Source organism: Oryctolagus cuniculus, chromosome 19 (genome assembly GCF_964237555.1).
Source record: "Oryctolagus cuniculus chromosome 19, mOryCun1.1, whole genome shotgun sequence".
NCBI lineage: Eukaryota > Metazoa > Chordata > Mammalia > Lagomorpha > Leporidae > Oryctolagus > Oryctolagus cuniculus.
Window position 1 is genome coordinate 8,255,265 of NC_091450.1, and position 14,193 is coordinate 8,269,457.

Consider the following 14,193-nt stretch of genomic DNA (forward strand, 5'->3'; position numbering starts at 1 on the left):
GGAGTAAACAGCTTCTACGCAGCTGTCTCTCACCAACTTGAGTGATGACCTGCAGGAGCTGATCCTGCTCCTGATTGGAGGAGAGCAGCATACTCGGCATGTGGGTAGCAGAGTTGGGATTGGTGGAAGAGAACTATAAAGGAGGAGAGAGACAACATGCACCAGGGAACATCTATCTGAAGGAACACCTGAGCAGTCCCCGAGAGAGCCGGCCGGCGGTGTGCCGCTCCCCCGCGGAAGTGGGGAAAGTGGCAGGGGGAACTGCCCTTCCACGGAGGTGGAAGGGTCGGTAGCCAACCCGGGAAGAACCAGCAGCAAACCCGGGGAGGGCCGAGCAGACAAAAGAACAGCGCAGGGTCCTGTGTTGTTTCTCCACGAAGAGGGGGAGTGACAAATCCCTAAGAAGACTGGATGGTAAAAGGTGAAAGTGTTTTTCTCAGGAAGTTCATAACTACAAGTGATGAATACTTCCTCAAAAGAAAATATAGCAAATATATACATCAAAAGAATAAGAAAATAATAAATGTGGCAAACTAAAAAATATAATTCATATATTGTCCATGTCAAAGAAAAGAAATTTGAAAATTGTTTGACTAAGAATTCATAATAATACCCTAAAAGAACCTAAGAAAACTAAATGAGAGCATAGGCAACAAAGTTAGGAAGACAATGCATGAACAGAATGAGAAATACAATTCTCAAAATAGACCCAAACTGCAATTCTGGAACTAAAAATGTAATGAATTAAAAATTATGCAAAAAGGTTCAAAGAAATCTTGATTGAGCAGAAGAATTTGTAACTACAGTCACATCATTGAATTTACCCCTCTGAAGGAGAAAAATGAGTGAAAAATTGATGAAGAAAGATTACAGAATTTACAAAACAATATCCAGAAAAAATATATGTATATAAAAGAACTCTACGATGGAGGAGAATGAGAAACAAGTGAAAGTTTAATGAAAGACATAATGGCTGAAAAATATCAAATCTTGGGATAGCTATGATTGCCCAGGGATGTGAAGTTTTAAAGTCCTCAGAGAATTTCAACCAAAGAGGACTTGACCAAATACATGATAGTTAAATGCCCAAAAATGAAAGACACACACACACACACACACACACACGGTAAATTGTGTTAGATTAATGGTGGATTTTTCAAGAGAAATCTTGCAGGCTAAGAGTAGGATGATATTCCCAAAATGCTGAAAGAAATAATCTAATACCAGTCAATGTTGTTCTTCATAAAAGAAGGAGCGATAACTACTACCTAGCTCAACAAAAGCTGAGAGAGTTCATCACCAGTAGATCTCCCTTATAAGAAAAGACAAAATGAGTGATGTTAGCTAAAATGAAAGGATGCTAGTAGCGCTTCAGTCCCTGAGTGCCGGTTGGGTTCACAAGCCCGGTTGACAGTTTGTGTAGGCGACAGCAGCATAGGCCATCCTTGATGATGGCCTGCCACCTACAACCTCAGCTTTCGCATTAAATCTCTCTTTATCCCGGGCAGCCCAGCGTCTCCTGGGCTCCAGAGGGACACCCTGCCCATCGGACCCAGATTGTCGATGTTATTGTTGGAAAAGACGAAAAAGGCAGAAAGATCCCAGAATATCTGATCCATTTTAATGGTTGGAATAGAAGCTGGGGTAGATGGGCAGTGGAAGATCATGCACTTCATGATACTGATGAAAATCACAGATTACAGCAGAAATTGGTAAGAAAAGCTGTAGCTCGCCTGAGAAGCACAGGAAGAAAGAAGAAGTGCTGCATATTGCCTGGTATTGACTCTCTTAAAAAGTCTCCCTGTTGAAGAAAAAGATGAAAATGATGAAAACTCAGTAAGCGGTTTTTCTAGTGACAGTGCAGAAGAAAAGGATGAATAAATAAGTGAAGAAAGTGGTATTGAAGAGAAGGCTGAGAAAGAAGAACTGGAGCTGCAAGCAGAGAGAAATGGAAGAAAGAACAATAACTCTAGAAATCCCTGAAGTTCTGAAGAAGCAGCTGGAGGATGACTGTTACTGTATTAACAGGAGGAAAGGGTTGGTGAAACTTCCATGCCAGACCAACACCATAACTATTTTGCAATCCTATGTGAAGCATTTTGCTATCAATGCAGCCTTTTCTGCCAACAAGAAGCCTCGTCACCATCACGCTATGGTGCACGGCAGCATGAATGTGCACTATATCCCAGCAGAAAAGAATGTTGACCTGTGTAAGGAGATGGTGGATGGCTTAAGGATAACCTTTGATTATATTCTCCCATTGATTTTGCTTTATCCATATGAACAAGCTCAGTATAAAAAGGTGACTTCGTCTAAATTTTTTCTTCCAATTAAGGAAAGTGCCACAAATAGGAACCAGGAGGAGCTGTCGCCTAGCCCACCTCTGTTGAATCCATTCACACCACAGTCCACAGAGAGTCAGCCAGTTGCGGGTGAACCAGCCACCCCTAAAAGGCGCAAAGCCAAGCCAGAAGCCTTACAACCTCTGAGATGATCCATGCATCACAGCACTTATTGTGACAGGCTGTCTGAGAGCAGTGCCTCACCCAAGCGCCGACAGCTGGACACGTCCGCCAGCATGCCCAAGCTGTTCCTGCACCTGGAAAAGAAGACACCTGTGCATAGCAGATAACACTCACCTATTCCTCTGACACCTAGCAAGGAAGGGAGTGGTGTATTTGCTGGCTTTGAAGGGAGAAGAACTAATGAAATAAACGAGGCTGTTTCTGGAAGCTTGTTCCTGACAACTACCCACCAGGTGATAAGCCACTTCCACCCTCTTACATTTATGGACACAACATTTGCTGCTCTTGTTTGCAAAACTTCCAGAAATCCTTGGAAAGATATACTTTTCTCATAAGAATCTGAAGGCTTTACTGAAGCACTTTGATCTCTTTCTGAGATTTTTGGCAGAATACCATAATGACTTCTTCCCAGAGTCAGCTTACATTGCTGCCTGTGAGGCACACTACAGCACCAAGAACCCCAGGGCAATTTATTATTATGTTGCTGGTAACAATAAGCTTCTTCGCTTAGAGTGCAAATGCCATGATGACCCAGGGAGCTCTGGCAGAGGCAGGCCTTGTTATTTGAGTTACTGTAGTTATTTCTGTTAAGATTTACTTCTTGTGTGCCTGAACGTGTTCTGACACTGCAAACACCATCTGTGAGGGCAAGAAATGAGCAGCCATGTTAACTGCAAAAGGTTCATGAAAGTCTATTTGTATTAGGCTGTTTTGGTACGTATTGCAATTAGTTGTTAGCAAAGACCAACTTTTTAGTTACATTTTAGCATTAAAAACATTTTTGACAACTATTTTTATTCTTGTGATGAGGCTGAATAATTCTAACAAATATTAGTTTGTTTCCCCTTTGGTGATCAATACACAATTATTAAGTGCTGAAACAACTGAAAAGTGATCGCTGTTAAATATAAGAGTGGGAATTAGAGAGGGAAGAGATGTGCAATTCGGGACATGCTCAAGCTGACTTAGCTCAAACGGTAGAGTTAGAAACATACCAGGGGATTCAAATTCAATCCCATCAAGGTGGCATGTACCAATGCCATCTCACTAGTCCCAGTGATCAATTTCTGTTCACAATTGATCATAATGATAGGACTAAGAACCAAAGGGATCACATAAACAAGACTAGTGTCTGCAAATACTAGCTGATAGAATAAAAAATGGAGAGAACGATCCAACATGGGAAGTGAGATACACAGCAGACCCATAGAATGGCAGATGTCCTAAACAGCACTCTGGCCTCAGAATCAGCCCTTAAGGCATGCAGATCCAGCTGAAAAGCCCATGAGAGTATTTCAGGCATGGAAAGCCAAGACACTCTGGGAAAAAAAAAACCTAAATGAAAGATCTCTGCAAGAGAGATCCCAGTGGAAAGAACGGGTCATCAAAGAAGGAGGTACCTTTCTCTGAAGGGAGGAAAGAACTTCCACTTTGACCATGGGCTTGTCTAAATATGATCAGAGTCGGTGAACTCAGGGGGCTTCCATAGCCTTGGCAGCTCATGACAAGAGCCTAGGGTGATTACTGATGCCATAAACAAGAGTGTCACATTGTTAAGTCAACAACAGGAGTCACTGTGCACTTACTCCTCATGTAGGATCTCTGTCCTTAGTGAGCTGTACATTGAGATTTAATGCTATAACTAGCACTCAAACAGTATTTTTCACTTTATGTTTCTGTGTGGGAGCAAACTGTTGAAATCTTTACTTAACATATGCTAAACTGATTTTCTGTATATAAAGAGAATCGAAAATGAATCTTGATGTGAATGGAAGGGGAGAGGGAGTGGGAAAGGGGAGGGTAGCGGGTGGGAGGGATGATATGGGGGGGGGAGCCATTGTAATCCATAAGCTGTACTTTGGAAATTTATATTCATTAAATAAAAGTTAAAAAAATATTAGTTTGTACCCGAGGCCAAAATGTAATCTCAGATATTTCAGAGGGAATTGCTATTGATGGGAAATGTGCAGTTATACCTTTGCTTTGTCTTGATTGCATCTCTGGGAGACATTACTTTTGGTGACCTAAATTAAGCATTCCCATCTAGTTTGAGGTTTTACAGCCATACTTTGCTGTGTAATATTATAGTCCCCTTTCTATAACATGTTATTTTTGGTGATTAAATAAAGCATTGCATTATTTGACAAAAAAGAAAGGATTCTTTCTTATATGAAAATATAAGTAAAATCAATCTTAGTATAAAGGTTAGAAGCCCAAAGTGTTAAAAATAACCCTAGCAACAATAAATTGTTACTGGACACCCAAAATGGTATGAGCCCAAAGACAATGTTGAGTGCCATAATCTTGAATGCTGAAACATCAAGAGATCAGATTCCTAATCTGGGGCTGGTGCTGTTGCATAGTGAGTGAAGCCACAGCTTGCAACATCAACATCAAATAAAGGAGCTGGTTTGAGTCCCAGCTGTTCCACTTCTGATCTAGTTCTCTGCTATTGTGTCTGGGAAAGCAGTGGAACATAGCCCAAGTGTTTGGGCCCCTGCACCCATGTGGGTGACTCAGAAGAAGCTCCTGGCTCCTGGCTTTGACCTGATTCAGCTCTGACCATTATTGCCATTTGGGGAGTGAATCAGTAGATGGAGAATATCTCTCTCTCTCTTGTCCTCTGCCTCTGCCTCTGTGTAACTCTGCATTTTGGGTAAATAAATACATTTTTAAAAATTTCTAATATTTATAATTTCAAAATATAAAATGCCAAAATATGATTGTGTAATAAAGCTTAAATATTTATTATATTTATTGATATTTTGCAAAGATAATTTATTTGATAAACATAAAAAAGATCATTTCACTGACCACTTTATATAATAAAAAATCATAATGTGTATTTGTGCAAGAATAAAAACAAATATAAATAACTATGATGGGCAATCCATTTCATAAATAAATAGGGTTACATAGTTGATGGAAGTATAAATTACTATAATTATTATCAAAAAATAGTAAGATTTCCCCAAATAAAACTGCCATAGGACCCTACAATTCCATTTCTGGCACATATTCAAAAGAAATGATATCAGTACCTTAAATATATATCAACACTCTCATGTTTCATAGCAGCTTTATGCGCAATAATTTATATAAGTAAACAAGCTAAATGGTCATCAATAGATGAGTTGGTAAAGAAAATGAGATAGACACACGTGTGTGTGTGTAATGGAGTATCATTCATCATTCAATAGGAAGAATATGCTGCTATTTGCAGCAATATGGATAGACTCAAAGCAAATTGCAACAGGCAATATTAGCCAAACATAAAAATACTTCATGATATCACATATTTATGGAATATAAAAAATTTTGAGCTTACGGAATCAGAACAAAATATGGTTAATAATATTGGAGAGAAGAGAAAATGAGATTTCCATCAAAAGTCACAAATTTTCAGTGATAAGAGCAATGAGAGGCTGGCGCTGCAGCTCAATAGGCTAATCCTCCACCTGTGGTGCTGGCACCCTGGGTTCTAGTCCCGGTTGGGGCGCCAGTTCTGTTCCAGTTGCTCCTCTTCCAGTCCAGCTCTCTGCTGTGGCCCAGGAGTGCAGTGGAGGATGGCCCAAGTCCTTGGGACCTGCACCCGCATGGGAGACCAGGGGAAGCACCTGGCTCCTGGCTTCGGATCAGTGTGGTGCACTGGCTGCAGCACACCAGCCGCAGCACACCGGCCACAGCGGCCACTTGGGGGTGAATCAACGGAAAATGAAGACTTTTCTCTCTGTCTTTCTCTCTCACTGTCCACTCTGCCTGTCAAAAAAAAAAAAAAAAAAAAAAAGAGCAATGAGACTGGGAAATCTAATGCATAGCATGGTAGCTATAGTTAATATTAATGTAGTTTATACTTGAAATTTGTTAAGAGAGCTTGTAACTATTATCACAGAAACAAAGAGGAGTGACTATGTGAGGTAATGAATATGTTAATTACTTTGACTCTGGTAATGATTTTGCTATGCATACATAAATCATCACATCCTACATTTTACATATATACAAGTTTACTTGTCAATCATGTATGATTAAAGCTTGGAAAATTAATATTCTAATGTGACTTTGAGGGGCTAGTCATACTTTTATTTAATTTTTAAATATTTGTTTTTTCACTCTGTGTTGTGCATATTTTTTCAGCTGGAGAAAAAATGTGAGGTGGATATGGATGTGAGCTATTATGCATGCATTTATAGAAACACAAGCTAGACCTCTCAGTGTTATGTAGGTGAATCGTTACATGAAAGGTTCATGAACAAATATGTCAGAAAAATTTAGAATAGTAATAATTCATTGAAGAAAATTGATGCGTGTGCATATGAGTGTATTTGAAATGTTTGTGGAAAATGGAGTTCAAAAATAAGTTAATTTTGATAGACTACTATGATCTGATAGCATTGCCACTTATTCTCATACAAGTTTTTCTATGTTAAAATTAAAAAATCAATTCTATTTTGAAACTAAAGTGGGCATATTGTACCGCTTATTGTAATTTCCCTGGATACATTATTTATCCAGTGGTTTTATTTTATTTTTGTTTTAGTATAAATTGGTGAAGTGAATCTTTATATATAGTTCCTGTCATATGAATGTGCATTCTCATAGTTAAACATAGTTTATTCTTACATAGGTCTTCGGAAGTACAAAATACATTCTGATTTCACAAAGGGATTAAAGATAGATAAAAGGTTATTATTTTTCTGAATCAGCATTCCAGAAATGATACTTCAATTGTCAAGGATCAAATGTCAATGATAGTCCCTCTTACTCTTTAATAACCTCAACTTGAAGAAAACAGTTCTGTACAAATTCACTCAGATCTGCATATCTCAACTTTATTTTCTGCACCTTTATGTGGGAAAAAAAATCGAAGGACCTGAAGACACTCAGCATCTATGTGTTCTTACTTGTCTGTCACTTCTATTAACTACTATCCCAATCACCTCAAGGAAATGGTTCTTAGGAATTTCACCCATGACTTCCACATTGCCTGATGGCAGGCACCTTTCTGTTAACACTAGCCATTAGTACAAAGGCATGTGGCAACCTACCCTGTGATGTACACCATAACACACTTTATTTTTATTCCCATCACTATTCCTCAATTGCTCTGAATAGATTTCTCTGTCCATCCCAACTCCTTAGGTGAACAGATATTCTCCTTGGTTTTACATATTATATGCAGGCTAATTTTTCTCAATACCAAGATTCCTCTTTCAACTACAGCCTTATAAAACCAATGTTCATGTACCCTTTCCATTTGTAAAATATCGAAATTACTGTATCTTGAACCAAATTATTAATGAAAACCCAAATTTAAGCCTCCACTAATTTCTTCAGTGTAATCATATATTAGTGACCACACTTGCCTGAGCTGGCTGCTCCCCACCTCCACATCTGTATCCCTCTACAACTCTTTAAACTTAGTCAATGCAAGGGTTTTCTAATTGTTCCATGAATACTTCATTTGCTTCTCATTTTTAAGGAAAATTTTCTTTCCATTAATGACACCTTCACATCTCCAGGTATCCACTTAAGTGGCAGAGAGGCTTTTTTTAAACATGTCTTTTCCATCCACCTCTCCATAAGTTTCCATTTATCTTCATCAAATTTTTGTCTAGTACATATGATTATTAAAATAGAAAGTCAGAAATGTCTGAGATTTTTACCTTGTTTACAAGATGACTATAGACTTTTAGGGTGTTACACACACACACACACACACAACAGATTGAGATACTTGAATCAAAAATAGGCCACATGGGGCTAGCATTGTGGTGCAGTGGGTTAAGTTATCACCTGTAGTGCCAGCATCTCATAGGGACACCAGTTCAAATCCTGGCTGCTCCACTTCCAATGGAACTTCCTGCTAATGCACCTGGGAAATCAGTAGATGACACAAGTCATTTTCCCCTGCCACCCTCCTGAAAGGCCATGATGGAGTTCCAGGCTCCTGGTTTTGGCCTGGCTCAGCCCTAGGCTGTGCAGAGATTTGTGGAGTGAACTATTGAATGGAAGACTTCTCTGTCTCTGTCTGTCTCTTTCTCTCTGTTCCCTTTCTGTCTGTAACTTTGCCTCTGAAATAAATAATCTTTAAAAATGTTTTAAAAGGTAGGTCACAGGCACAGTATCAAAAAGAGTTGCTCAATCAGTTTCCTATATTCATTCTTCACACCTTGATTCTCAGAAATAAACTTATGAGGACTGGAGATTTACATGTATGAGCAGTGAGTTGTGTGCAGAAGTATGAAAGTAGGAGACCCTAAGATTTTGCCTGGCTGCCTGTGAAACTACCCAACCTCAATCTTGAGAGAAGGATGAGTCATTTCTTTGGAATGTGAGTAAGTCTTCTCCTGAAGGGAATGAGAGACACGTCTAGGTTTATTATCCTGAAATATAAGCAAATGCCTCTGGAAAAAAACAAAAAAAACAGGGAGAACTTTACCACCATGGACATTTCCAGGAGGAAATATTTCTCTAAATCTATTCTGCAGGAAATGCCATCTCCAGCTTCTAATGTCGCTTGCAATTCAAAACATATATTTTGCTCACAAGGCCCAACCTGGGCAGATACTGGAGAAATGCCAACAAAATTTCTCCCAACAATGACACTTTCTGAATATCCAGTTTATTTATTTGCTTGTTTTCTTTTTCTCCCTAGAAATGTTGGCTGTGTGAATAAACATATGGCTCCCAAGTGCTTGAAATATGCCATAGTATGTAGTAAATAATCATATTATACTTAAGTATGGTGTGTGTGTGTATGAGGGTATTTCAAAATATTCATGGAGAAATGGAATAAAAAATAACATTTTTGGTTCAAAGACACATATCTCATGAGCCTTGTGAAGACCCTTCTCTGCATAGATTTTTTAAAATTTTGGCAACAAAATAAACTTAACATTGTATTGATTTTTGAAGCACTTTCCTCTAAATTGAAAGGTTAAGCAAATGGAAGAAGACATTAATGAGTTTATGGGAAAGTGTTTTTAAATTCTGGATCATTTTGTTTTTATTTGTTTATTTTACTAGGTTATATTTACTGGTTTTTTGAATCATGACTTTGATTTCTCAAGCTCCCTGAGGTTTTAGTAATTTGTCACCATTGATAAGTATGTCTCACATCTGAGGAATGTGTAATGCTGTATAAAGAACTCAGTATATTGCTTGAATTATTTTTAAGTAGTGTTACTTATGGAAGTATTTAAGGCAAAAACACACGAGAAAAATATGAACACGGATTTCTCTTTTTGAGATATTTTAAGAAACCCCAAAGGGGCAAGCGCAAGGCAGTCTTGTGTTTGTGAAAGGTAGTGGTCAGAGCCATTCAGAAAAGGAGGCAATTGCTGTTGTTTGAGAAGGGAAGACAAAATAAATTTTTGATCATTTGCAAGGTGAGAGAAGTAGAAAATAGAATTATTAGCAAACAAATTATTCATTTTGTAGTACTGAGATGGTGATAATAACAGTACTTTTGCATAAAAGAGAAAAAAGTAAAAATCTGCCACTGACTGCTTCTTAAAATCTGAGAAGAAATACGGTAAAATCATCTTATTCAGATAATTTTAAACATATACTTTGGAAGAAAGCAAAAAGTTTCAGATCAACATTCTATCCCTGAAAACCATTGAATCTAGTTGAAAAGAAGAAGGATATAGGAAGAAAACAGAAGGGGTATTAATGGGTTGAAATCTATCATCAGTATATGTGAGTCTGAATTCCTGATTCTGATTCTTATAGAATGTATCATATAGGGCAAGATACCAAAGCCCTCTTTGAGCAAAATAGAAAGATTTTGAACCTGAAATAATACTTGAAACTAGGAAGACTTGTAACTATTAACTCATCAATAGATAAAATGTGCTTACCATAACATCTAGAAATATCCATGTTCTAAAATGATAGGTGTAAATTAAAGAGCAGAAATACAAACTTAATGCTATGTTGAAAAAGTCTCTTAAAAGCTAAAGATACAGAAATACTGATGATATATATATATATACACAATATATATGCATATCTGTAGTTAAATACATAAGCATGTATTTATATATTATAGAAGAGAAAGATGTAGATAATTAATAGCAGTAGGATTATGTAAATGTTAATATTCTGATTTTATGGTTTATTAAAGTTAGTAATAGAAAGTCACAGTGAGTAATTTTGGGGTAAATGGTATAATTTCAGTAACATTTTCTGAGAGTGTAAAGTATAGATTTTATAGAAAATGAGAGAATGACATATCAAATATCACTTCATAAAATGTTTAAATTTGGGTAATGTAGATGAAGGATTTATAGGAATTATATTTCTTCTTTTTTCAATTTTTCTGTAAGTGAAATTCCACAGCAATTTTAAAATGATTCTTTTCCACACAATGCCATATTTTCTCCTTTTCAGGCAACAGTTATTTTCACTTTTTCTGTGTCTAGTCATGTATATGAGATATGGGGACATTTGAAAACAGTTTCCAGAAATGAGCACTTAAATCAGCAAGTGTCTGAGAAACATTATGGACATTGCATGTTTGCTATGTTTATCAGAAAGTGCTTGTAGGAATTGGGAGTATACAGCTTTTAGACTGTCAAAGACCTTATTCAAGCAGAAGCATCAGAAAAACCTAGAGGCAAGATATAAGGAGAAAAGATACATATGTAAGTTACCCCATTTTTTTTTAACTTTTATTTAATGAATATACGTTTCCAAAGTACGAATAATGGATTACTATGACTTCCTCCCCACACCGTCCCTCCCACCCACAACCCTCCCCTTTCCCACTCCCTCTCCCCTTCCATTCACATCAAGATTCATTTTCGATTATCTTAATATACAGAAGATCAGCTTAGTATACCTTAAGTAAGGATTTCAACAGTTTGCTCCCACACAGAAACATAAAGTGAAAAATAATAGATGATTTTTTTTAATGATGATGAAATCAGATCAGACCTATTGTCATGTTTAATCCCAGTGAGAGTCAAGTTGGGAGTTGATAGTTTCTTTTCTTTTCTTTTTTTTTTTTTTTTTTTTTTTTTTTTTTTTTTTTTTTACAGAGGATCAGCCCAGCATGCATTAAGTAAAGATTTCAACAGTTTGCCCATTTTTAAATTTAGCTTTTGAAGTATTTTGTTTCATTTAGTTTGGAAAGTAAAATGAACAAGGGATATGAACTAAGAAAAATAAAAGACGTTAGGATGAACAAGGGATATGAACTAAGAAAAATAAAAGACGTTAGGAGTCAGGAAAGTGATTGGAACCCTTCCATGAGGATTAGAAGTCAAAACAATCAATTGAGATCATGAAACACAGTGAGTGTCCTTTGATGTATGTAGAGAAAGAATTGTGTTCAGCAAGTTTAAAGAACCCATGAATTGTAAAAATCAATCAAAATGCCTATAGGCCATGGAAAACAGCTATCAGTTGAAGCCAGCTTAGTACAGCTATTATTCAAAATAGAGCTATATCTACCTAATTGAACACATTCATTCAATTCAGCCCCCAAAAAATCAACTCAATTTTTAAAAAAAAAACTTGTTCTTACTATATTGTCATCTAGACAAAATAGGAAACTGAATGATGAGCAATGTTAAGCTATGCAGTCGGAAGTCTCTTACAGAATAATTACTAATGCATGCTACCTGGTATTGAACGAAAACCAAAAGAAGCATGCTACTTCTCATGTACAACTGACAAGCTAGGTATATTAGCACTTCTTTACCATACAGGGTAAACACTGAAAACTAGGGCTATCCCAGAGTGTAATGGTAGCCCATCAGAGCAAATGACTAGTAGTGCTCAGAAAGTGATAGGAAAGTTCTCAAGGGATAGAATAACCAGGTCTGAGCTGGGTCTTGGAAGTATTTCAAGATGAAGGACATCTCCTGCATTCTTTTCTCCAGAGACCTGGGCTTGGCTTTGAAGGCTGTTCATCACTCTGGTTGCTGCAGCCACAGGATCTCCCAGAGACTGCCACACAGGGCACAAGGAGTAAGGAGTCCAAAGACCTGAATCTCCTAACTGGATACAAAGAGCTATATTTAACAGAGGTAGGAAATGCAGAATATCTTGTTTTGGGGAGGAGATACAGATTTTCTCATTGCATTTTAGAAGACAAGCAAGATCAAGCAATTTATATGCTTATGATAAACATATTATTCTTCACTTTTAAACATGGCAAAAATGAAACTCAACATCTAGTATCACTAACTGTCTCAATGCAAACCAAGCAGTTTGACTATAGCAACAATGCTCTTAACTTTTGCATTTCTCCACAGATGTTTCATTCATAAAACACAAATTAAATAAAATAGCTATGCGTGTGATCTTGTCTACACATTTTTTTGAGAGAGAGAGAATTGTTTATTTGAAAGGCAGAATTACAGAAAGAAGGAGAGATCCTCTATCCACTGGTTTGTGCCCTAAATGGCCACAATGGCAGAGTGTGCCAGGTCACAGTCAGGAGCCTGGGACTCCACCTGAGTCTCCAATATGGGTGCAGGGGCACAAGTCAAGAACTTGGGTCATCTTCCCCTGCTTTCCCATGTGCAAGGAGCTGGACTGGACCACTGTCTACACATTCCTACACAGTATTTTCAAAATATTTGTGAATAACTGAGAATGTAAAAAAATTCTACTTAGAAAACTTTTGAAGACTACTTAATGAACTATAACACATAGGGCCCACTTTCCCTATATCAAACACATATTTGTCCTTTCCACCCCAAGACCAATACCTGCATGATTCAATCTTAATTGTCCTGAACTTGGCATAATGGTTGGTACATAGTAAACATTCAAAAAACTTTTTTTTTGTTTAAAGAACAAGAAATGAGGGGCTGGCACTGTGGCGTAGTGGGTAAAGCCACTGCCTGTGGTGCTGGCATCCCATATGGGAACCTCTTTGAAACCCGGCTGCTCACTTCTGATTCAACTTTCTGTTATGGCCTGGGAAAGCAGTAGAAGATGGCCTAAGTCCTTGGGATCGGCACAGCTTCAGCCATTGCTGTTAACTCCCATCTGGGGAGTGAACCAGCGGATGGAAGACCTCTCTCTCTGTCTCTACCTCTGCCTTTCTGTAACTCTGACTTTCAAATAAAGAAATAAATCTTAAACACACACAGAAAACAAGGAATGAGATCGTGAGTGAAAAAGTGACGAAAGAGTGAATAGAAGGGATTACTCTTTACCTTGTGCTTCAAATCTCCTCATAAACTTTGAAATAATAACGCAACAGATATGTACTATAACATTTAAATAAATTGGTTATACATGATTAATTATGATCAACTACAACATAATACATATTTGTATAGTTTAGAATTACTGGCATTACAATAATGGAAGGCAAAGCTAGTGAGACTTTTTATATTAGACCACAAGCTGGAGGATATAAAAACACCTTGGATCAAGCATGATTGATTTCCCCATGATTTTTTTTCTCTTTTGATTTTATCATTATCTACAGGAGGGTTTCAAATTATAAGACATGATGCAATTATTATATGCTAATTTTAACCAGGGCACTTGTAACTGTATGAATGTGTATCTGCATAAACACAAGATTTTACAATAAATTGACTTTGTGTACTGTACAATCCCCAAAGAAAATTTGCAATATCATTTAACACAGTAAAAATAAGATTTTAATTTTCAATTTTCAGACAACATATACAAA

The 14,193-nt window shown here is 37.2% G+C and overlaps 1 long non-coding RNA gene and 1 pseudogene across 1 annotated transcript in view; both read left to right on the plus strand.

Annotated features, from left to right (window-relative positions):
* The window catches only part of LOC127491465 (uncharacterized), a 77,713-nt gene that overhangs the window by 10,105 nt on the left and 53,415 nt on the right, over positions 1–14,193 (plus strand). The window contains exon 3 of the long non-coding RNA XR_011384756.1: positions 12,419–12,565. This is a non-coding gene — a long non-coding RNA (uncharacterized lncRNA). The remainder of the gene's footprint in view (positions 1–12,418; positions 12,566–14,193) is intronic.
* On the plus strand, positions 410–3,517 carry LOC138846863 (MSL complex subunit 3-like; annotated as a pseudogene).